General features: G+C 41.0%; 1 protein-coding gene across 7 annotated transcripts in view; it reads right to left on the bottom strand.

The window, feature by feature from the left end:
• Positions 1 to 25,385, bottom strand: part of SIPA1L2 (signal induced proliferation associated 1 like 2) — a 232,304-nt gene that overhangs the window by 152,151 nt on the left and 54,768 nt on the right. For 4 of the 7 annotated variants that reach the window (XM_023191815.2, XM_023191811.2, XM_031935488.1 and 1 more), the window contains exon 2: positions 22,063 to 22,111. The exons of the other annotated variants lie outside the window; for them this stretch is intronic. The gene's annotated coding sequence lies outside the window, so the exon portion shown is untranslated. The remainder of the gene's footprint in view (positions 1 to 22,062; positions 22,112 to 25,385) is intronic. 7 annotated transcript variants of the gene reach the window in all.

Here is a 25,385-nt window from a genome sequence, read left to right as displayed (position 1 = left end):
GAGCAAATGATTCAGATTCCTGTGAACTGTAAAAGCCTTTTAAAAAGCTAAAGCCAGAGTGACAGTTTAGCTGATGAGTTGAGCCTTAAAAGCCAGGCCAAGGAATTTTAACTTTTCCATGAGAACAATAAGGTTGGTTATTTATTTATTTATTTATTTATTTATTTATTTATTTATTTTCCCCACGAGAGGAAGTCTCGTTCTTGTCCCCCAGGCTGGAGTGCAATAGTGCCATCTTGGCTCACTGCAACCTCTGCCTCCTGGGTTCAAGCCCTTCTCCTGCTTCAGTCTCCTGAGTAGCTGGGATTACAGGCGCACACCACCACGCCTGGCTAATTTTTTTATTTTTCGTAGAAACAGGGTTTCACCATGTTGGCCAGGCTGGTCTCAAATACCTGACCTCAGGTGATCCACCCACCTCGGCCTCCCAAAGTGCTGGGATTACAGGCGTGAACCACCATGCCCGGCTGAGAACAGTAAGTTTTTAAGCCAGAGAGGGTTAGATTTATATCAAGTACTTAGTGTCCAGTGCCTCACAAAGAGCAAGCAGTGATTAAATGTCAGCTTTTATTAATACTGACAACAATATGCTTATATACTGCATTTACCAGGCATTATAGGTTTTTCTTAATTCTTAGGTAAAAGGTTGAAATCAGGAGATTGGCAGCTCTCACGGACTTATAGAACTGGTAAGTTGCCTGACACAGACTAAGTAATTAGTAAATATTTGTTTTCTGTTTCTTTCTTTTTCAGAGAAAGGGTCTCCCTCTGTTGCTCAGGCTGGAGCACAGTGGTACAATCATAGTTGGGACTCAAGAGATCCTTCTGCCTCAGCCTCCCAAGCAGCTAGGACTACAGGCGTGTGCCACCACATCAGGTTAATTTTGTATTTTTTGTAGAGTTGGGGTCTTGCTCTGTTGCCCAGGTTGGTCTTGAACTCCCGGGCTCAAGTGATCCTTCCGCCTCGGCCTTTCAAAATGATGGGATTATGGGCAAGAACCACCACACACAGCCAATAAGTATCTGTTGAATCAAAGAATGCTTAAGTGAAAGGATTATATCTAGCAAATATGGTATAAAAGAGAGAACATTAATGAAATAAAAAGCAGATTCCTGTATTTTAACACCATAAAATGGACACTACAATTGAAACAGAAGAGTTCCCTGACCCCCTTCACTAGATGTGCGACAGGGGGGTGGCACCCCTTATGGATGGGGGAGCACGCATACGGGCAGGTGCAGGAACCAGGGTGAGCTCTTTTGGGCTCCAGCCACACAGCAGCATCTGGGGTGGGTGCCTGCGACTCCCAAAGCCCCAATGGGCAGGCTACAGTGCTCTTTTAGCTCTGCCAGCTGCAGACGGCCTAAGTGTTAACCAGCTCAGTGCCCTCTTGGTACTCGGGTTCTTCTCTGGAGTCCAGGAAGAATCAGGTCACACAGAGACTTGAAGGATGGTGAATTCAGGGATTTTAATGAGTGGTGGAGGTGGCTCTCAGCAGGATGGATGAGGAGCTGGAGAGGGGGTAGAGTAGGAGGAAAATCTTCCTCTGGAGTTTGGCCATCCAGTGGCTGATCTCCTCCCCAACAGTCCCTAGCCAAACTTCTCTTGAGGTTCAGATGCTTCTCCTCCTCGTCTCCTCTGCTGCACTGTTCTGTTGTCCTTCTGCTCTTCTGTTCATCTGCCCGTCGGCTCATGGAGCCTGGGGTTTGGGGTTTACATGGGTACAGGATGGGGCACGTAGTGGGCCAAAAGGCAACATTTGAGCATGCAAACAGGAATGCCTGTTCCCACGTAGGGCCGTGGGTTTCCAGGCTTGGGGGTGGGGCCTTTGTTGGGGAACTGCCCTCTTCTACCCAGTATTTCTATTTCCTGTCTCTTGCCCATATCACTATGTGACACGTTGTCTCTGGTCTCAGCTACACGTGGAAAGTGGCCAGGCTGCCAGGAGGCAAGGAGCCAGCACAGGATTTAGATACAGGATTTAGCTGTTAAACTGTCTCCTATATTTATACTCTTACCCCTGAGCGTCCATTTAATGTTTTCTTCTCCTTATAAAATATGTATCTAAATCCTCTTCTACTATAAAACTCATTTTAAAAATCGGCCTTTTCTGTTGTTTGTGAATATTTATCTCCATTATCAGACAAACTCCAAGAGTACAAAAACATATTTACATTAATTACAGAGGTGAGCCATCTGTAAGTGATCAATACAAATTTTCTCATAAAGAACATAAAACCCACCAACAAAATGAAAATTCTGATAACCCATGTTCATTCTTTCATTTAAGCATGAAGAATTGACCAAGCAGCAAGGTCCCATGGTAGGCAATGAGAAATACCTAAGGCATGAATCCTGACTCCAGGACATTTACAAACTACTGCAGGAGGCAAAATTAACATACACATCTTTCCACAACATTGGTTTCAATCTCTAAAACGTTATTTTTTCCACGGAGTAACTATTAAGAATCAAAATGGATACATTTGGTTTTAAATTTCTATCTTCATCTCCTGTCTGTCTCTCTCAGAGATAAATGTTAACAAGCACTAGAATTATTTAAATGCAGTCGTCAGACCAAACCAGAAGAGAAGGACAAATGGAGAACAATCTATAAGAGAAACATAGCACATCAGTGGCTGGACAGTCTGAAACTTCAATAACAGGACACAATACAAAGGAGAAATGCTCACACAGGAAAGGATATGGTTAAGTGGCTGCACTAAAAGAAGGGATTATGAAATAAAATATTTACATTTAAAGTCCTATTTTTAACAAACTTACTTTATCCAGCCTCTCAAATTCCAAAGCCTTCAACAGGAAAAGTCTTTCCACAATGCTACCCTAAAAATAGTTCCCTTTATTCTTTCTCAGGGTACCATGCAGATTTCCCTTCAGTTTGCTTTTGCAAGAACACTGGTGTCATGAAGATGAAACAACCACTTATTTTAACTAGAGAGCAATATTTATGTAACGCACACATATCTTGACACTATCACACACGTGCTGATGTTTTCTTTCTAGAAATGGGATCTGCATCAGCCGTGTTTGGTGTGCGTCCTGGCCTTGCAGCTGTTGTGCTGGCAAGTTGGGTGTTGTTCCCAGGCATTCCACGGAGTTTCTTGGTTTAATTTTATCTAACAGGCTAAAAGGGGTACAATTATTTTTTATCAAAATAACAATAAGGAAATAACTTCCAACAATGAATTTCTAAGTGAAAGAATCTGCACATCATATATTTGTGTCTGTAATTAGCAAAATTAAATGTCCCTTTCTCTCTGTAAAGTATTTGGCGTGCTTCCTTACAATAACTGTCCATGGAACAAAAGCAAACAAGTTAAACAAGAAATTGAGTTTACAAAGTTATGGACATTAATTATTCAATTTTGGCAGAGGCTTTTACTTTAAAATCAGTTACAATACAAACATCTGAAAAACTTCCAGGTTCTAAATCACATCACTAATCTCAGTAGTTCTGAGAAAACAAGTGACTCTTCTTTCGAACAAATGAAACCACCCAAACATTATTTATCTTTCAGCTGCACCACTCCCATGCCCAAAATTAAACAGAAAAAAGGTTTCAGACTCAACAATCCACCTCTACCGGTAATCTGAAGCCAGAGTGGGAGAGCAGGTATTTGTGGAGCTAAGTCTGAATGTAATTCTATTTACAATGCCAGGCTTTGCCCCCCTACAGCCAACCCCAGGCAGCATAACCCCACCCTGATCTTTACCACCTCCAGCTGGAGTGAGGAGTCAGGTTCCCCAAGGTGTACTTCTAACCAGAATTCCTCAAGACAGAATAACCAAATGCCTAATTAACAGAGAGAAGAACCTCCAGCTGCTCCACCACACAGAGGCTCTCACTGAAGTATCACCAAGTCTAAGATAAAGCAGACAGCTGATAAACAATCCACTTTCTTGAGCCCCCTCTAACAAAGCCTCAACAGCCAAATGTAATCTAATAATTAGCATATGTAAGAGTAAAGGTCCAGACCATGACATCAGCTTCACAGAAAAATCAGCAGATTCAAAAAAGATCCATGGAGCCTATGCAGTCTTTGGAAATTCTAAATAAATGAAAGGATGAAAGGACAGAACAGCAGGAGATAGAGAATCCTACATTCTAAGTCCTAGAAAGCACAATACAACATTTCTAAACAAAACCATTCTGCAAATTCTCTATTACAGAAAAAAATCTATCCATCACAAAGGTATTAGCTCACAAGGGTATTAACTAAAAAGTTGCTTCCCTAGCAACCTCCACATTGCAACAATGTCCTTGAATAGCATTCTGCAGACACGACAAGCCATAGTTAACCCAGAAGACTGTCAACAGTTCAAGGATCACCTAAACTTGGTGAGAGCCACGAAGAGCTAACACAGGATTCCTCAAAGATGACATTACTGCTAAAGATAACATGAGTGCACACATTCTGAAATATCTGTAGCAAGAACTCAGGATCCACTAAACTGTTTAAAGAAATTTAATGTGTACACCGTGATAAAAGCTTACCTTTCTGCCTGTTACAAAACTTACAGACCAATGAACTGAACTCAACTCAGCTTCTCTCATCAAGGGTTTTGCTGGCAGCCCCTGCCCCTCGAATTTACCCAACATCTATTTCATCTGTTGGCATGACAGGTTTTCTGTTGTTGCCGCTGCTATTGCTTAAGTTTAAGATAACCAATAATTATCTCAACTACATTTTTAAAAGAAAGAGTGAACCCAAAACAACTTCTCTCCCTTTAGCGACAAGGTATGGCCATAGTGCAGTTTAACACACCAGATGATAAATTCCACAAATGTACTCTGATGTTGCATAGACAAGGATTGAAACCAAATCCATGCAACTCAAAAGGCAGCCATCAGTGGCACATAAACCCCATTCAGATATGGAGAAACCAGATAGATAAGTGTGTCATCTGGGAAAAACTAACAGAGACAGAAACAAGATAAAACCAAAAGAAATTATGTGTCTTTTGGAGCTATTATCAATCACACTTGAGAATCTTTGAACTTTGCTTTGTAAAACTAGGGATCTTATCCTCTCTTATACAAACAGTTTTAAAAAAAAATGGAAGAGCTCCAAGTCAGTGAACACTGGGGTCAGACTCAAGTCTGCAAAAAGATAAGACAATTTACCCAGGGAAAGTTAAAGCACACTTCTTTGAAAGCTCATTTAATTTCCCTCTATTTTTTAGATTCAGGTATCAAAATCTCAAGGATTTTGCAATCTTGGAGATTTTCAGGATGGAGGCAATCCACTGGACCAGGAGACACAGGCCAGCTCTGGGACAACAGAGAGAGAGAAGCCATGTGGAAGAAATCCCACAGCCAACAAAGGTAAATTTTAACCTGTGTCCTGTGAGCAAAAGAGGATTAACAAAAACGCATGAGGGCAGCTTAATAAAATACTGAACTAGGAGGCGAGACGCTGACACCGCACAGCGCCAGTGCAATCCACTGTAGGTTATGGTGAAAATGTTTGTGGAGTTGGTCTCATTGCTATCACAGATGCAGCAGGCGTATAGAACAAATAGGAAGATACAACATACAGTGAATGCCTGCCAGGGGTTGGGCTCCATTTATTGTATTCGCTTCTACCTAAGACACCCCATAATGTGGTTACCGGTCTCTCTATTAAGATAAGCGATGAGGGACTCTTGAGAGTTTAGGCACTTTTCAATAGTGGAAGCCACATACAGCAGGGGTAGGTGTTTAACTTTGGTCAAAGGTTACAAAAAAATCTCCTTGTGTGTTTCTTTCTATGCAAATCATTTACTATCTTAACCGCACAACACATCAGGCCTCACCAAACGACGACTTCGACCAGCCTTTCCATTCCCAGCCAGTGAGTTTCCTCTCCCACTCTTGTTAACCCAAACTCCAGGCACTTCGAAAATTCCAGTATTCCAAAGAATATTCCCCCCCCCAGCTACTGTGACTTCCATGTGTTCTCACCGTCTCTGGCAAGCCACAGCTCTTGCCCTATTCTGTATTCTGAGAGACATAACCCAACATTACCATTATTTATTTACATGCTTATCTACCCCACTAGACTAAGGATGTAGAAATCAGAGAAACCTAGTCAATGTGGTATTGTCTCACCCTGCCTAACAATATACCTGGCACAGTGAAGACACAAAAGATTGTCAGCTAAATGAAACATTGCCAGCATGTGCTGAGAAGTGTCAACAAGCTGAACACCCTGTACCAGCATGAACTGACTGTAACATCTCCAGTCCATAGATAAATCACACGTTTAAAACACTTAGACATTATTTTTATAAGGATCACTATTCCACGTTATCAAAGCAGTGTCTGTATGGAGAGTAAGCCAAAACAAAAGCCTTACTGCAAAAAGTGACAAGTCGTAGCTGCATTGTCAAACAGAACCCTACCTGGAAAGCCAGTTGCCATAGGCTTTTATCTCACACAGTGAAACCTCCCCAGACAGCTTGGAATGAGGAGAAAAGATAACCCACTGAGATTTAAACTTCAAAGAGCAAGAAGCCTCGAGGTCTGTAAGATTTGACTGTACCGTAATTAATGGCAAAACATAATTAAACAGAGTTTTGGTCAGGAACTGGGGACATGAAAAGAGGATCCTAGAGGAAATTTTGGCACCCAGAGGAGAAGGACCCTCAGTCAGTAGATGGGGAGTCCTCTCCTGGGCAGTCCTTGCCTGGAGCCAGTCATTGTTCAACTCACTTCTCTCCCTGGTTCTGATGGTAAACGTGCCCCATGCCCTGCCCCGCTTCTGATGGCAAATGTGCCGAGCAACCTGCAGACCTCTGTCTACCTTCAGGGAGGGAATATGGCACTGAGAAAAGGTTGGCATTCCGGTTCCCACGATGAGTATATTTATTTTTGTACATTACTAAGTAGGCATTCTTGTCACATACTCGGCTAGTGAGTTTGGTTAAAGCAACTAAGTCTGAGAGAGAGACCCATTCTCAGTGCCCCCTGCCCCAAATTTTTTTTTTTTAATTTTGCCAACTAATGAGTTATCTCCCATAAAAGTCTTCAGGAAGAACTAACTGGCATTTCTCCTGGCTGATGCGTGATCCTAAATCTTCGTTTTTATGCATATTTTCTTTAAATTTCTACACCATGTGGATCAAGTTTTATGAGGGTAATCACTTTTAGTCAACAGTAGTGTTTACCAAACATATAACAATGTATTCAGTAAGACTCACTATCCTAGTATAAAACAATCCTCTCACGTCCCAGGGTAGAAGTGTCATGGAAAAAGTTTGGTTTCACCAGTACTAAATTAATACTGCTTTTGCAGGGCTGAGGCAAAAAATTTAATTTGCAAAAACCAGCCCAAGGCTACCATGATATAAAATTCACTTGATGTGTTAATTTCACACTCTAGAGTCCTCATCCCACTGGTGGGTGGGTGATCTCAATTATGTAAAGTAGAAGAATGTCTGAATTTACCCCAGCAACCCCAGACATCAGCACTCTAGGCCCGGCAGGAAGCCAGAGCTCAGCTTCCTTCCTGCCAGCCCATGGGGTAGCAGGGATTATCCTAGAAGTCAGCCAGACTGAGTAAATATTTTCACCATGCAGAGCTCAATAATAGGACACCAGTGTCCCATTTAATAAACTTTTTCTTCTACATCTTAACACAGAAGGGATGCTTCCAATATGAACAAATAACAACATAAACTCAATCAGCTCCAGCTAGACCCAGCACATAGAGTGCTTTAGGTTCTGCAGTCACGAGCACTAAGCCTGGGAACTGCACAGGCAGTAAGTGTAAACCTCCCTTTGCCCAAGTCTGTGTTCTTGAAAAGAAATGTGCCAACTCCTGTAAAACAAATACATTATATGTTCTAGCATAAAAATACTATTTACAAAGACCATGAAATAATGAAATGTGCTTTAATAAAGGCACACCAAAATGTATATGCAGTATATCAACAGAATATAACACAAACATACATACACAGACATACCACATATTTACACAAAAAAGATGACAATTCTCCAAAATTTTGTTTTCATCATTGGGTGTCGACAATTGAGGAGATTTTATTTCCTTCTTTCTATACAAATAGTATATATGTAATATATATTACTTTTAATAGGTTACTCCTATAAAACAAAGAAGCCTTGCTTCGAAATATAAGTAAATGAAGATTAGTGTATATTACTTTAAACAAATAAATTGATCTATTGTTAGAGTAAGCTACAATGTTTCTACTATAAGTTAATTCAATGCAGCTATAAATTGACTATCTGTTCATCAAGGAAATAAAAGTTCCGTGATTCACAAAGAGTAATAATACCTACCCATCAGCAAATCAGTCTGGAAACAAATTTCCTTCCTGTCGGTTCCCCTCAATTCATTCTTGATTTTTGATCCCTGCCTAATCTCTCTCTCTCACACACAGAACTGATGGACTTTCAGGGCCCACAAAGGAATTAACTCAGAACAGAAATAGCCCTTGGCCAGTCCTTTATTGACAGTAAAGAAACGTACTTTGTGTTTTTAAAAACAGTTTTCCCTGTGAGTTGGTAGTAGCATGGCAGCTGGCAATCCCATTTTCCTGTCCATCAGCTATTAGGATAAAATGGCTTAACCACCTCCTACCCCAAACCACATCCCCAGCTACCAGCACTACACCAAAACATTAGTAAGAAATCAGTAGTATGGTATTAGCAATTGATTTAACCAATAATATCACTTGAAAGAAGCTGCTATGCCCTGTTGCTCATATGCTACACTGGTATTTAATAAGGCCCTCGGGAATAAAAAATCTAATTCAGAGTCATCTTTTTGGATCATCTGCTCATCAAGTTGAGTACTTTTTAAAGATTCTTTTAAGAAGGCATAATTCCTTAGACATAGGAAGGTTTCTCAGTGATTGTTTAATCCTCATGGGAAGAAAAATGCTGCATACTGGTCACCTTGCCTAGCAGGGAGGCCCTCCAGCTCTCACCTGCCTCCTCTGCATGTGGGAGGCAGGCCCAGACGCCTCAGCCTTCATAAGCCTCAATGGCCAGACCAGGACACAGCAGCCCCAAAGCCTTGGGCCATGTACTGAGAAGTTCTAACATGAACATGAACCAGAAATCGAAGCTTGTAAGTGCATATAATTTCTCGCAGTGGAACAGAATCATGAGAGGTACCAATGCCGGAAAAACACCAAGATGTAAAACTTGGATAATAAATAAATGCAAATTATCCACTAAAGACACTGGATTTTAAGAGTCTAGATTTTCATGAAAAGGAAAAAAAGTAAATAAAAACACTACAGTATCCTGAGCTAGAACTTTAGTAGACATAAAAGGAGCCTTTTCTTAAAGCATTAAGCTTTCATTCAAATATTTATTAAGAATCTACCATGTTCCAGACAGATATATTATGACTCTTGCACATTTGCTCACGTACATAAAAAGTCGTTTGGTTTAGACATTCCCACCGTCTACCAGTTCCTGGGGAGGTATACTGCAATCTCCACGTCAACTGATAAACATAATAGAAGACAAAGTCAGTCAAATAATAGGAATTCCTAGACCTTTTTGATTAATGATACAAATGGCGACAGCATCTTTCTCAACTCTCTTCCCAACTCCTTATCATTATGTATCCTGGTAAAAGAGAACAAAGTTTCAGGGAAATTTTCAGGAAGTCAGCTTTTGATTATTTTAAATGGGTTTGCAAATATGTATCTGTCACTATGTGACCAGAAGACTACATTTTGGACATTCTCGTGCCAGATTCCGACCGGCCCCTGATGTGTACCTGCAATTAATGTAATTATTTCCATATACAAAACCACAAACTGGATCCCATTTTCATTACCTTTTGGGCTGGAGCTGGATACACAGATCACATGTTCATCCGATGTCCTTCTCTATCACAGGGAGACACACACAATGCCCACCCCTAGTAACAGGAAATGAAACACTAATGAGCAAAACAGCCCTTTGCCTGTGTCCAGGATGAACAGTCCAATGAGCCTGTTGGTCCTTTCCTATTCTACAGATAGAAAACAAAAGTAGAGTACGTGCTCTGTTACCTTTGACTGGCAGCTTGTCCAGAGTGACTCTGGATAAGTTACTTATCATTGCAGGCTTTGATGGGAACGGTCTTGATGAAAGAAAATTCCACTTTCCAGCCCCAGCTTATACCTACTGAGTCAAAATGCAGGAGCAGGAGAGAGGGATACACAGGGCAGCATGTGGAATGTGCCTGGGCACGGGTACTCCAGCAAAGGCGACTCTTGATATGCAGGCTTAGCGATTACTAAACCTTTTCCAGGGCCAGAGGTAAAGAGGAGGCCATAAAGCCAACCACCTGAAGGGTCTCACTGCGCCAGCTGCTCTGAGAGGCCCTGAGCGAGTACACAGGGCATCAAATACGGATAAGCTGTTGAGATCACCAACAAATCCCCAAGGAGTTTTGGTGGGTAGAGGACACTGGAGAAGTACCGATGAGGAGAAATGGGGAAAATGACCCAAATGTAGTTAGGAAAACCAAAATGCTGCCCTTGGCAAGACTGCCCAGGCCTGTCCTTACAGAGTGGCAGATATGTCAACTGCACATTTTGAATGCATGCGTCTGTAACAGCAGCAGAAAGGAGTTAAGTATATTCAGTATTAATTATGAAGTCGTCAAAGATAACTTAGAGTCTATCCCCTCCCTAAGCTAAAGAAAAATCTTTACTTGGCTAATTGCCTGGATGAAAATTAGTTTGGGGATGATCTGCATAAAGATACGTGCTTTAAAAAGTCAAAGCTACATAGTAATTCTAATACACTGCCTATTATTATAGCATTTTAATGGAAGGAGATAGAATAAAGGAAGAAAAGAATAATAAATAATACCCAATCTATTATGTGGACACATTAAAGGCATCACATTATTTTAAAACGAGAGGTTTTTTTTCCCATTGCAGCTGTTAATAACCTAACACTTTTTCACCCTAATGTACTGATGCATATTTCCAAGAGTGGATTAGAAGACAACAAGATCTTATTGCCATTTTAAAAACAAATGTAAAATAATAAAGGTTTACTACTGACTCTGTTTAGTTCACTTGATAATCAGATCTGAACAAGGGGATCCCCTCGGCAAATAAAACGAATCATCAGACAGGGGACAGAGACCCACAAACAAGAAAATGCTTCACATGTGCACTTTTTTCCCCTTCGCACCACTAACTGCACATTTTAGCACATTTTAAAAAGGAGAAAAAATAAAAATTAGCAACCTAACAAACACCTGCGAGGCTGTGTCTAGAGAATCCGGGCATGGAAGGAGAGCTGTGTAGACATCTGGCATCACCTGTCAGACTGCCAAACCACTGTATTTTTAAGCTATTCAGATGCTTTCCAAAGAAAAAACAATAAAAATCCTACATGCCTGAACTGTGAGGTGGGGGAGCCTCCTTGTAACTCAGCCCTTGTCGGACAGACTACAGCAGCCTTAAAAGGTTCAATAGCCTTTTTATAAACCTATTGTGTGGTGTAGTGCCTAAAAATAGTATGGTTCGGCAGGCAGATCATACCAAGGAATAATCCTACATACTAAACTCCTAAACAACAGACCAAGCAATAGAAAAAAAACTAAATTGTATTTTCAGTCTGCACCTAAGCTCCTGTGGTCACCTCTTCACCTGGACTGCTCCAGCTTCCTCATTTTGTCTGAACACACAGAACACACAGCAAACCTAAATTTTAGCCCTTACAGTCTACACAAGAAAATGAGAGGGATTGGCAGGGGGGGACCTAGGCAGGCAAACAGAGGTGAGGTGCATGACTGAGCCATACATTTCTATAGTATACACTGCCATGCTTAAGAGAACTTTTACCCTCTCATTGAAACAGACATGAAGGTGATGATTACATTATAATAATTATTGAATATGGCTTTCAAGTTTCTCTTACACTGAAGTTCTCACCCCTTCATAGCTTTTAAGAATTACCTGGGGCAGTTTAGGAAAATACAGATGTTGGAAATTCAGTTTTAAATTCAGTTTTAAGTTTCTGAGGTACACAGCTAGGGTTTAGACCACTGCTTAAAACAACAAAGCTTATTGTTTTGTTTTGTGATGGAGTCTCGCTCTGTTGCCCAGGCTGGAATGCAGTGGCACGATCTCCACTCTCTGCAGCCTCTGCCTCCCAGGTTCAAGAGACTCTTCTGCCTCAGCCTCCTGAGTCGCTGGGATTACAGGCTCCCACCACCATGCCCAGCTAATTTTTGTTTTTTAGTAGAGACGAGGTTTCACCACGTCGGCCAGAGTGTGTGTGTGTGTGTGCGTGATGGAGTTTCACTCTTCTTGCCCAGGGCTGGAATACAATGGCACTATCTTGGCTCACTGCAACTTCTTACAGGCATGAGCCACCGCTCCCGGCCAACAAAGGTTTTTAGACCACGTCAGGTCAACTTCTCAGGTCATGGAGGCAGGCAACAAAAACCAGGAGGGACGTGGTCAGTATCAAGAGAAAGCCTGCCTGCAAGGGATGGGCCACCAAGAGGCCAGGAGTGTCACCCGTCTAGCGAGCACTCCTGGACAGAATGAAAATCAGGCCACAATAGGCAGCTACAAGAAACCATCAGATGAGATCATAAGAAAATGCAAAGTTAAAAGCTACATGTTAACACTCCTCAATCTCCAATTTTAATTTAGCATTTACTTTTCCTCTTCTCAATATATTTATTTGAAAAGAGATTCTTACTCTGGATTTTTATTGTGGGGACAGGATGGGAGAAGTATCACTCTTCTCCTAGAAGTATTAATAAGTTAATACATATTAATACAGATGGGAGAAGTAATAAATAATAAGTATACACATGTTCTCACTCGTAAGTGGGACCTGAACAATGAGAACACATGGACACAGGGAGGGAAACAACACACGCTGAGGCCTGTCGCAGGGTGGGGGCCGAGGGCAGGGAGAGCATCAGGACAAACAGCTAATGTCCGCGGGGCTTAAAGCCTAGCTGACGGGTTGATGGGTGCAGCAAACCACCACGGCACATGTATACCTATGTAACAAACCTGTATGTTCTGTGCATGTATCCCAGAACTTAAAGTAAATAAATTGATAAAAAGTACACTAAATGAAATTTAAAGATAAAAATGAGTGTCTTTCTAACACAGTTTGGTTGATTTTTCAAATAAAATAAAATAGCTAGATCAACAAGCATCGTCTGGATGAATCCGGATAAAAACCTTAGATAGGTGAAGTAACTTGCCCAGTGTTACATCAAGTTAACAATCTGACACCTTGGATGGCAAACCAGGTTGTTGTCTAACTCTCAAATTAAGGTTCTTTCAGGTTTTTTCACTGTTTCCACCAAGCGCAATTGCCGGAATGTTTTTCTGCATATACATGGGTGTCAACATAGGCTCATGGCTAAGAGCCTGACACTAGAATCTCCTTCAGGCCAAAGTGCCTGCTCAACTATTGACTGTGCGACCTGGACAAGTCCCTTAGGCATCTTTGTGCCTCTGTGTGCTGCATCCACAGAGCAAGAAAGACAGCAACAGGAGCTGTTTTATACTAAATAATAAAAGAAAGAATACCTGCAAAATGCTTGCAGCAAGACTTAGAACAGGAAGTACTCAATAAATGCTAGCTATTATTATTATCAAGAATTAAATCTGAACTTAGAACGTGTTACCATTTGTTAGTAAGAAAATCAGTACAGAAAATTATCACCCTTTACTGCACATATAGATTCTCTATTCCTTTCTCTCTCTAAACAAACTTTTAAAATGGGTGACTGCAGGGCCTTTATTTCTACTGCGTGCGCCTTAAGGTATGAAGGGGACACAATGATCCAATATCCTGTGACTTCCTATACCCCAGAAATGTATGAGGCAGAAGGAATGTGTGAGTTTGAAAGGACTCTCAAGGTGGGATGGTTCCTATAGCACACTGTCACGCTTAAGAGAACTTCTACCCGCCCACTGAAATAGACATGAAGGTGATGATTACATTACCATAATTATTGACTATGGCTCTTTCACGTTGCCCTTACACTGAAGTTCTCGACTCTTCATAGCTTTTAAGAATTACCTGGGGCAGTTTAGGAAAACATAGATGTTGGAAATTCAGTTTTAAGTTTCTGAGGTATACAGCTAGGGCTTAGACCACTGCTTAAAATAACAAAGCTTTTTCTGTTTGTTTTGTTTTCTTTTGTTTCGAGATGGAGTCAGCCTCTCAGCTTCTATCAGACACACTGCTCATTACCTCAGAAAGTGCTTTCATTGAGGAAAAACAGTTATCTCATTAAAGAATCAAAACCTTAACACTACGCATTGTTCCTCACTGAATTCTTCCTTTACAAAGCTTTCCACTGATATTTCCTCCTAAGAGAAATGTTTAATAAAAGCAAACAAACAAAGGAAAGAAAACAAACCATACATACTGAGACTTAACTTATAAAATTACAATGTGGTATGTGGAAAAGCCCTGCTGGATTTCGGATTCATGAACTAAGAGCGGTATTAGTGGCTTTTCACTAAGGGAATATACAAAATTGTCTTTATAATATGGTACTGTAAATGCTTTCCAAGTAACACTGGAGAAGGCTTGTACAAAGCATGACACTGCATTTTAAACATTTGTAGGGATAATCCTTAATATACTGACTTTCACATTTCACACTTCTTTCAGATATCTTAACCATTTAATCTCCACTTAAGTTGAAGATTCGGCAAAACAGAAAAGCATCCAACGTTCACAACACTTAGAAGTCTGATTATTTCAAGCAGGGCTTTAGGCTACGAATGAATCAATACTTTCATTTGAGTGTGAGAATATGCAATAATTGTTTCATATTACTCTAGTATACATTCTTGAAGTCTTAAGAGGATTCTGTTTGGTTTTGCACAATATCAATATGCTTATCTTCCTGCATGAACAATACACGAACATATAGAGGATAACAATATAATTGTACAGATGCTTCTTTTTGGTTTTTCTCCTAACTGCCTGCAGAAGCAAAATAAGACCACATTCTGAAATTATCTATAAAATACAACTAACGGGATGAATTGGCCATCTCCTTAAGTCACTACCCTTGAGGCACTGTCACAGAGATCTGGTAGTTTGCTTCATTACAAATTAGCTATATGACCCTTAGGGCAAATCACGGTGCTTCCCTGGGCCTTATTTTTTAAATGGGGATACCTACTTCAAAGCACTAATGAAAGATTAAATGAAAAAGGTAAAATGCCAAAATATTACCTGTCACATAGTGAACAGTAAGCAAATAAAGCTGCAATAATAATTATTCAACAGAAGAGGAAATGGCCTGAAAATACACTGCAAATGAGAGACGGCATGTGTCACATTCAGTCATAAAGTGTGTCTTGTGTGATCAAGTTGATCAGCATTACATTTTGGGAAACCTTATTAGTAATATAATCAAGATATATAATAAGTTACATTGTCATTTATTCAACTAGCTATAACCTAACGGTAAGAACAGAGATTGGAAAAAGGGAAGGAAAATAAAGAAATTTCTAATTACCAAGTAACGCATATCCTACCTGGTCAATAAAAAAAAAAATTCCAAGTTATAAAGGAGTTTGGTTTGAGTCTGATTAGCAAGAATCAGTCCATGAGAAACCAGCATATTGGACTGTGATAGTGCAAAATATGTATTTGAACTTCAACCCCATTTCCTGGTATACAACTCCTAAAATACTTAAAATGTCCAGTGACATCTTTTTGTATACTAATGAATTAATTGATGGATGGCAGCCCTGAGGTAGCTTTAGGATGGGGCTGGTCAACAGAAAGACTAAGGCCTAATCGGAGGGTTGAGATTTTCTGCCCCATCCCACAGCCTCCAGGGAGGAGAGAAGGGCTGAAGGTTAATTTGATCACGAATGGCCAATGGTTTAATCAATAATGCCTATGTAATGAAGCTTCCCAAACAGTCCAAAAGGACAGGATTCTGGAAGCTTCCAGACAGCTGAACACATGGAGGTTCTTGGGAGGGTGGTACGACCGCAAAGTACATGGAAGCTCTGTGTCCCTCCCCCTGACCTCACCCTATGCATTTCATCCGTGGAAGAGACATGTAACATTCTTTGTAATAAACCAGCATATCTAAGAGTTTCCCTGAGTTCAGTGGGCCGCTCTAGCAAATTAATCATATCCAAGGAGGGGGTTGAGGAAACCCCAATGTAGTCAATCAGAAGTACAGGGAAATCCACCTGGAGCTTGAGACTGGCACATGAAGCGGCAAGGAAAGGAAGGAGAGTCCTGGGACTGGGCCCTTAACCTGTGGGATCTGACACTATCTCCAGGTAAATAGTATCAGAGCTGAGTTGAATTAGAAGACAGCCAGTTGGTGTTTGCTGCAGGATTAATTGCTTGCTTGGTGTGGGGGGAAAACCGCCAAACACGTGGTCATGGAAGTCTTCTTCGTTGACTGTTGTGGTATGACAGCAGCAGAAGAAAAAACACTTTTTTTTTCATTCTCACAGACCTACTGAATTAAGGACCAAATGTTACTTTGTGCAACGGCTTCAGGTGCTGCAGAAAAAAAGAGTGTTCCAAGCCTTGGGAAGAGGAGGCTAAGGAACAGGTAGGGCTGTCCCGGGTACAAGAGGACACGGAGTGGCCCATGGGCTGGATTTCTGCTCAGCTTGTCTCAGGTCCTTGATGACCTCATCAAATCCTCAAACCCTATGAAGTCACACACAAATCTAACACATTATCTCTTTCTATACATCTTTTTCACTCTGAATAAAGTACACCAAAATGCACACGTCTACATGTGTTCATTTATCCACCCAAACGTGTGTACTGAGTGCCTACAACGTGCCAGGCGCTCTGGAGGACACAAAGATCCATGGTCATCTCAGCTCACTAGTATTCCCCCAGTATTTCATGATTACAGCAACTGAACTTTTTATCTTTTTAGCTATTTGTGTACATTTGTTTTTTTCCCCTTTAGATTATAAACTCTTGATGGGGAAGGGCTGCCTTTTCATCATCTTGTTTCCCCCAGCAACTAACAGAGTACTGCACTTACAGAAATTATCCAGTAAATATTTACTGTAAAAAATCACTCTCAAGGAGCCCAGTCTCCTTCCCCTGAGGTCTTCAGATTTTAAGACCATCTGCCTGAGGTGGCTACAGCTTTCTAAATTTGGCTGACAGTGTAATATGAAATAAAATGTTTCCAAACATAATCTGGAAAGTGTTTGTGTTTTCCCACCCTGAAATTCTGTGTATAAGCAGCAAAACAAAATGGAATTTAGGAACAGATATGAAATCATCTAAACATTTTATATATAGGCAACTGCATTTCCCAATGGTCAAACCCCCGAGTGAAGGATCAAGCACCAGCCCTGCTGACTTGTTCTTGACAACCCAATCCTGGCAAGAGATGGCACACATCTGCTGTAAGCAGGGAAAGAATGCTGTCATTCCCCCTGTAGAGATCTAGCAACTAGAATGTTTGTTCAGAAACTTGGGCGGGACAATGAGAAACTCAGTCTCAGAACATTTTAAAAATAGATGAAGGCCAGGCATGGCGGCTCGTATCTGTAATCCCAGCACTTTGGGAGGCTGAGGCAGGTGAATCACCTGAGGTCAGGAGTTCGAGACCAGCCTGGCCAACACAGTGAAATCCCATCTCTACTAAAAATAGAAAAATTAGCTGGGCGTGGTGGCGCATGCCTGTAGTCCCAGCTACTTGGGAGGCTGAGGCAGGAGAATCGCTTGAACCCAGGAGGTGGAGGTTGCAGTGAGCCAAGATGGCGCCACTGCACTCCAGCCTGGCTACAGAGCGAGACTTCATCTCTAAATAAATAAATAAATAAATAAATAAATATAAATTATGGACCCTGTAAAGATCCATTCAAGTGTAGAATTCTACTGGCCTTACGAAACTGACCATAAAATAAAAAAGTGCAGAATCAAAAGGAAGCCTAGCACTGTCCCTCCAATACTTATTTTGATTCCCAAAGGGTAAAAGGCGGAAGGTGAAGCTGAAAGCAGAGAGGAGGAACAAAATATTCCAGGCATCAGAACAGTACCTTTCTGATACGAAAACACCTAAGGAGTTAAAAATTCTTACTAGAAATCTGAAAGCTGAAACACAGACCTCCATAACACTACAGTGCCAGCTATTGCAGAAAATTCTATTCATCTTTGCAAGGACAAGAATTTGGAGCTCAGCCCAAACTTGTCTCAGTCACTTCTCATGATAATAATTTGAGTTCTCCCACAGAATAAGTCTCCTAATCCTCTGATAAACAAGTTTCTAAGCCTTTAAGATGGTTAAGTGAATAAATCCTAACTTCGCCAATGGGAAAATAAGGGCATCAAACGGTAAACTCATCTACGAAGGTGTATACAACAAGTCAGTAATTAAACAAGTACGCCGTCTCCTCGGTTCTGATGCTATCACGAAATCTGTAGATTTTAAACAGGTGTTCTTTACATACAAGTTAACTGAGGAATAAAGGTCACTGCAAAAGAAAAACTGAAAGAACCAAAGCAACTGAACTTCATTCATACTTTTTTATCAACAGATACGTTGTACAGATCTGTGATGCCCCCTTTAATTAGAGTCCAATTGTAACCCATGTTAAAATAGCATTTGAAATGGATTTTCAACTGAGAAAAGAGACTACCTGGGACACAGCAGCTTATTCACGGAAGCACAGCTTTACTTCCCTCTATGCTCTTAAAGACATCATATGGATCCAAATCAAAAGCAACTCAAACTGTAAAAATACAAATAAAATTTAATTTTAAAACAAGAGAGAATACCTGGAGTTGGACTAACAGACTAGAAAAATTTTAGATCTGGAACTCATACCACATGCAAAAATAAAGAAAAAAGTATCATACGCAAATTTAAAACTAAAATATGGAAAGTAATTTTTATAATTGTGGAGTGGGGAAGTTTTCTCTTAGCATGAGAATCAGGCCAGAAACTATAAAAAAAAAGAAAAAAAAAGGAGCTAAACTTAGAGACTGAGAGACTGACATACTTCATAAAAGAGAAATCAGAACTACTCTATTGTAAAAAGTGTCTCCAGAAAGCTCAAGCACAAACTAAGAATTGGCAAAAAATACTTGTTTGTTACACGTGACAAAAGACTAATATCCAGAATAGAGAGATTAAAAATATCAGTACATGTAAAACTCCAAAAGATAAATGAGCAAAACAAACACAAGTAGCCAATAAGCATGTAAACCTAACCTCAGTGTTAATTTTTTAGAACATAAACACTAAAATGATAAAACACTTTTTTAACATTAAAACCACACAATGAAAAGATATCTACAATGTACTACAATTCACTACAATGGTAAGTGAAAATAAAAGCAATGTACAACATATCTGTGGTCAAAAATAGTACATATTGAATAATTCAATTTTTTAAGTGTGCATGTGGATTTCTGAAAAGTCTGTTGACAGTGATTGCCTTTGGGGAATGAGGCTGCAGGAGAGATTTATGCTCCATTTTATACATTTCTGTGTTACCTGAAATTAATATACTTACAAATTTAAAAACTAAAGAATTTTTGGCAAAATGAAGTTTGCCTAAAATTGTGAACACAATTGATATGGCTTGGATGTTTGCTCCCTCCAAATCTCATGTTGAAATGTGATCCCAGGGTTGGGGGTGTGGCCTGGTGAGAGATGACTGAATCATGGAGGTGGATCCTTCATGAATGGTTTAGCACGGTCCCCTTGGGGTTGAGTTCTCCCTCAGTTAGTTCACATGAAATATGGTTGTTTAAAAGAGTCTGGGACCTCCCCCTTCTGTCTGATGTTCCCACTCTCACCATGTGAGGTGCTGGCTGCCACTTTGCCTTTCACCTAAAAGCTCCCTTAGGTCTCACCAGAAGCCAAGCAGATGCCAGTACCATGCTTCCTGCACAGCCTGCAGAACTGTGAATTAAATCCCTTTTCTTTGTAAATTATCCAGCCTCAGGTATTTCTTTATACCAACACAAAAACGGGTTAACACAACGCATCACAAATGTGCTCCCTATTGTACAGGGTAGCATATTCCAGAACTTCACTCCTCAAAATTACCCATAAAGAAATTAATCTGGAGACCATGTCCTCTAGGTGCACTTCTGTATAGACCTGACTAAGGAAAATTCAGGAAGTGTGAAGTCCAAGCAGTGCCTATTTCCCACAGTACTCCAAAGTGCAGTAAAGGCCAGGTCCCCAGCTGTGTCCAGGCAGCACAAGGTGTCCCTTAGCTGGCCAGCATGCTAGTAACAGAAAGCACTCATCACTTAGATTCAGAGGAAACCAAGGAACTGGGAGGGACAAGGGCAGCCATTGGTTTTTCCTTAAGCCTAGGTGGGAAGCACCTCCCATTTCCTATGCTGAAAATGTTCACTATCCCCCTCGTTTTATTTCCACATCAGAATTTACTCAGTCTCAAGGGTTTTCATTAGCACTTCGGCCAAGTCTCTTGATTCCCATTAGGAGGGAACAGTCTTTTCAGGCAGAGTCTGTCTCTCCTGTTCTCTCCTCTGTTCCACCTCTTCTCTTGTAAGGATTTCCACAATTTCACCACTCGACATGTTTGTACTTACGTATTCACAATTTATAAGACACTCGTAGTGGACATCCATCCCCTCCTCCAGTGGTATTTTGCCACAGTTTAAATGTTTATCCTCAAATCTTTTATTTTTTCTTTCCTTGAGACCAAGTCTCACTCTTGTTGCCCAGGCTGGAGTGCAATGGCACGATCTCAGCTCACTGCAACCTCCGCCACCCGGGTTCAAGCAATTCTCCTGCCTCAGCCTCCCAAGTAGCTGGGATTACAGGCGTGCGCCACTAAGCCTGGCTAATTTTTTGTATTTTTAGTAGAGACGAGGTTTCTTCATGTTGGTCAGGCTGGTCTCGAACTCCCCATCTCAGGTGATCCACCCGCCTCGGCCTCCCAAAATGCTGGGATTACAAGTGTAAGCCACCATGCCCGGCCACTCAAATCATTTGTAAAGGCAAGCTCCCAGGCCACAGACCTCAAAATGCATCAACATGCGTAAAAGACAAGGGCTGTGGAAATAAAGATTGATCAAGGGACACAGCAACTAAATGCAGCGCCTAACCCTAGAGGGACCCTATGTGGAGGGGAATGATGCTGCAAAGGACATTTGGGACATTTTCGGGCAAATGGTAAAACTGGGATACAAATAATAGTTCGGTTTGAGTAAGCAATCGACATAAAGCTATCTGAAGTTGATAACTAAACCTCTGTTATACAAGCAAATTATCTCTATCGCACTGAAGTGCTTAGGGGTAAAAGGTCATGAAGTGTATAACTTGAAAACCGAGTGTATGGGTGCATGCATGTGCCATGTGCCTGTGTGCATTGTTGTGTAGACACAGACTGAGAGGAAAGGATGGGGATCCATTTTTGACAATCCAAGGCTGGAGGATAAATGTCCTGGGGGTGGTTACTTCCTACAGGCTCCTTCACAAGCCCATCTTATTTCCTGCTGCTACAGGAAATACAGTGTTTGTGCACACACACAAGTGAAGGAGCAGCTCTGCCTTTATTCTACAGCCAAGGAAGGGGTTTAGGTGATAGTGCCCTTGGCCCCAGGCAAAGAAGGCTGGACTTGGCCCCATCACTCCCTTGATCACTTTCCTCACAGTGGCTGCTCTCAGTGGGTCCAGGACACATCTTATAACAAGAGAGAAGCCTTTGGCAGCTATTTACCCACCAACATGCTTACTGGTCGCGCCTCTAATATAAGGGACGCTCCACATAGATAACATAGAAACCAATTATTAAAGGCCAGTCCTTTTAAACACATTTGGGGATGCTCACAGGAACTCTTCAGTGACTCCTTTCAAAGCCTCCAGAGGCTCTGAAACTAGGCAACTCCAACATTCAAATGAGCTTTCTTAAAACAATGCTCACCCATGTTTGCTGTGGAGAAGTGACAAAATAAAAACATATACTCTATCAGCCTAGGGAAACTGAGACAATCTTTTAAAAAAAAATTAGTGGGACACAAAACCCCAATTTAAAAATCAACATGCCTCTCTGAAGTGAGAATGCCTTGCCTGCAGGCTTACCTGAGTGGGGAAGAGCAGCGGGCTCCTGCTCACACAGCCTGGCAAGAACCTACAAACGAACAAAGAGACCCCATTCAGACTCCCAGAACAACTCTTGGTCAGCAATTTGAACATGTGGTTCCTCAGACCTGAGGAATCCCCAGGGGTCCACAAGGTCAAAACCATCTTCATGTTGACACCAAGGCACTATTTATCTTTTCTACTCTTCATCTCTCCCCAGTGTTCAGCGGAGTTTTCCAGAGGTTGAGGAACATACGATAGCACAAGAGATTGAATGAAGAAGCAGGTAAGAGAATCCAGCTGTCTTCTCTTCAGCCACACATTAATGAAATTAAGTATACAGCAATATCATTCTGCTCATTAATTTTTCTGTTTTGAAAAATAATTATTTTCATAAAATGCTGTTTATAATAAAATATAAAAGGGTTACTACTGTCATTTTTTTTACATTCAGAATTTTTATTTTAAAACAAAAAATCAGAGTAACATTAGTAATAGAAAATCCATATGGAAATATTCACAATCTTCTCAGTGAGAAAGGGGACCCTGCCTTACTGCCAACCTACTGTTTGAGGAGCCAGAAGTTGATGTGAAATTGCAAGGTCACCTTTTCAAGCTAAACCCCACTCCACAGCTATGTCCTTTTTTTTTTTTTTTTTTTTTTTTGAGACGGAAGTCTCGCACTATGGCCTGGGCTAGGGTGCAATGACGCAATCTTACCTCACTGCAACCTCTGCGTCCTGGGTTCACGTGATTCTCCTGCCTCAGCATCCCAAGTAGCTGGGATTCCAGGCGCCCGCCACCACGCCCAGTTATCATTCTTAAATAATAAATATTTTTTAAATTTATCAGTTTTAATTCTAGTATGGTAAACATCAACAGAGATAAGCCACATAATCAAAAGCTCCATGGAATTCCAATAATTTTTAAGAACGTCAAAGGAATCCTAAAACCAAAAATGTTGAGAACTCCAGTTATCCATTTTGGTACTAAATTCTGCTGAACTGCATCTTCTTTTAATGATAATGGCAATGGTCAAAATTAGGTATGCAGTGCTACGTACTAGACACTCTACTAAAACACTTTATATGTGTTATTTCCAAACTCACCAGCACGTTAAAAGAAAAAAAACAATTGGCCTTTCCTGCCTCCCTGGTTGAGGAAACTGGCACTTAAGAGACTGGTTATTTGTCCCAGGCGAATCAGCAAGCACAGGATGTGAGCTCAAGTTAGCCGGACTCCTAAGATCATGCTTTCAACACACCATTTTTTAAAACAACGTAAGAATTTCTGCAAACTCAACCACAGCCAAGCGCCCCAGGGCTCACACTCAGATCTGACACTGCATGGACTCAAAACGCAACAATGTGGAGAATACACTTCAGACAAAACCATATAAACATGGGTTTACAAAGACAGTGTGGCTTTCTAAATGGTGGCAAGATCCAGCACTGCTTCCTACAAAAGACAAGACAGACCCCAAGAAGGAGGGCACCCCAGAGACAGTCCCAGTTTACAACTGTTAACCCAGCATAGCATTAACAGCGTTCCTTTCACTTTGGGAGGCGATAAACTGTAAGGTCACCTACCAAGAAGGCTATGACTAGTCTTAGTTTTAAAAAGCCCTCCTTTTTCAACCTGTCTCCATTTTTATGAAGCACAGAAACAGTAGATGAAAAATTACCAGTCCCCTCAATTGTGGCTGAAGGTAAGATTATGTGCAGCGGTTAGAGTGGGGAAAGAAATTCTCACTGACAATTTTTGTAGCCAATATAGACAGTTCTGAGTTTAAAAATCTGATGTATAATATAGTGGGTACTTCAAAAAAAAAAATTAAACATGGCATTACCATATAACCCAGCAATTCTACTTCTGGGCATACAGCCAAAAGAATCTGAAAGCAGGGTCTCCAAGATGAACTGGCACAGCCCTTTTCACGGCAGCATTATTCACAGTGACTCAAAATGTAAAGCAACCCAAACGCCCATTAGATGAATGCAGAAACAACATATGGGAAATACGTGCCATGGAATATTATTCAGCCTTAAAGAGGAAGGAAAGGCTCACAGCTCACACAAACTACAACATAGATGAACCTTGAAGATACCATGCTAAGCAAATAAGCCAGTCACAAAAAGGACAAATACTGTATGATTCCATTTATATGAGGTATGTAGAGTAAGTCAAATTCATAAAATCAGAAAGCACAATGATGGTTGCCAGGGATTGGGGTGAGGGGAAATGGGGTTACTGTTAAATAGATACAGAATTTTCAAGATGAAGAGGTCTGAAAATGGATGATGGTGATGGTTGCACAACAGTCTCAATCTACGTAACATCAGTGGACGTCTAGTACCGTCAGGGACTCGGACACAGTACTAGGTAGAAGGTGAACCTCATGTTACAGTGCTTCGCAGATACTGTGTCTTTTACAGACTGGAGATTTGCGGCAACCCTGCATGGAGCAAGTCTATCGGCACCATTTTTCTGACACAAAGTTTTCAGCTGGTGTTTCTCTGTCATACTGTGGTTCTCACAATACTTTCAACTCCATCATTACTTTTATATTTGTTATGGTGACCTGTGATCAGCGATCTTGGATGGAACTAGGGTAACTGTCTGGGGCTGGCATGAGCCACACCCATATAAAACAGTGTATTTAATCCATAAATACTGTGTTCTGACGGCTCCACCAACCAGCCTCCCCAGTTTCTCTCCCCCTCCTCAGACCTCCCTATTCCCTGAGACACAACAATGTTGAACTTAGGCCAATTAATAACCATACAATGGCCTCTCTGTGTTCAAGTAAGAGTCAAATAACTCACTTTAAATCAAAAGCTAGAAGCAATTAAGCTCAGTGGGGAAGACGTGTCAAAAGCCAAAACAGGCCCAAAACTAAGCCTCTTGTGCCAAACAGCCAAGTCGTGAATACAAAGGAAAAGTTCTTGAAGGAAATTAAAAGTGCTACTTCAGTGAACATACAAATGATAAGAAGGCAAAACAACCTCATTGCTGATATGAAGAAAGTTTGAGTGTTCTGGATAGTCAGTGAAACCAGCCACATTTCCTTAAGCCGAAGCCTAGTTCAGAGCACGGCCCTAACTCTCTTCAATTCAATGAAGGCCGAGAGAGGTGAGGAGGCCGCAAAAGAAAAGTGTGCAGGTAGCAGAGGCTGGTTCATGAGGTACAAGGAGAGCTACACTAAACAGCAAATGTTCAATGGCAATCAGCCTTCTATTAGGAGATGTCCTATAGGACTTTCATAGCTAGAGAGAGGAAGTCAACGACTGGATTCAAAGCTTTAAAGGACAGGCTAATTCTCT

This window comes from Piliocolobus tephrosceles, chromosome 1, assembly GCF_002776525.5.
Source record: "Piliocolobus tephrosceles isolate RC106 chromosome 1, ASM277652v3, whole genome shotgun sequence".
Classification (NCBI taxonomy): domain Eukaryota; kingdom Metazoa; phylum Chordata; class Mammalia; order Primates; family Cercopithecidae; genus Piliocolobus; species Piliocolobus tephrosceles.
This window is presented reverse-complemented; position numbering and strand designations above follow the sequence as displayed.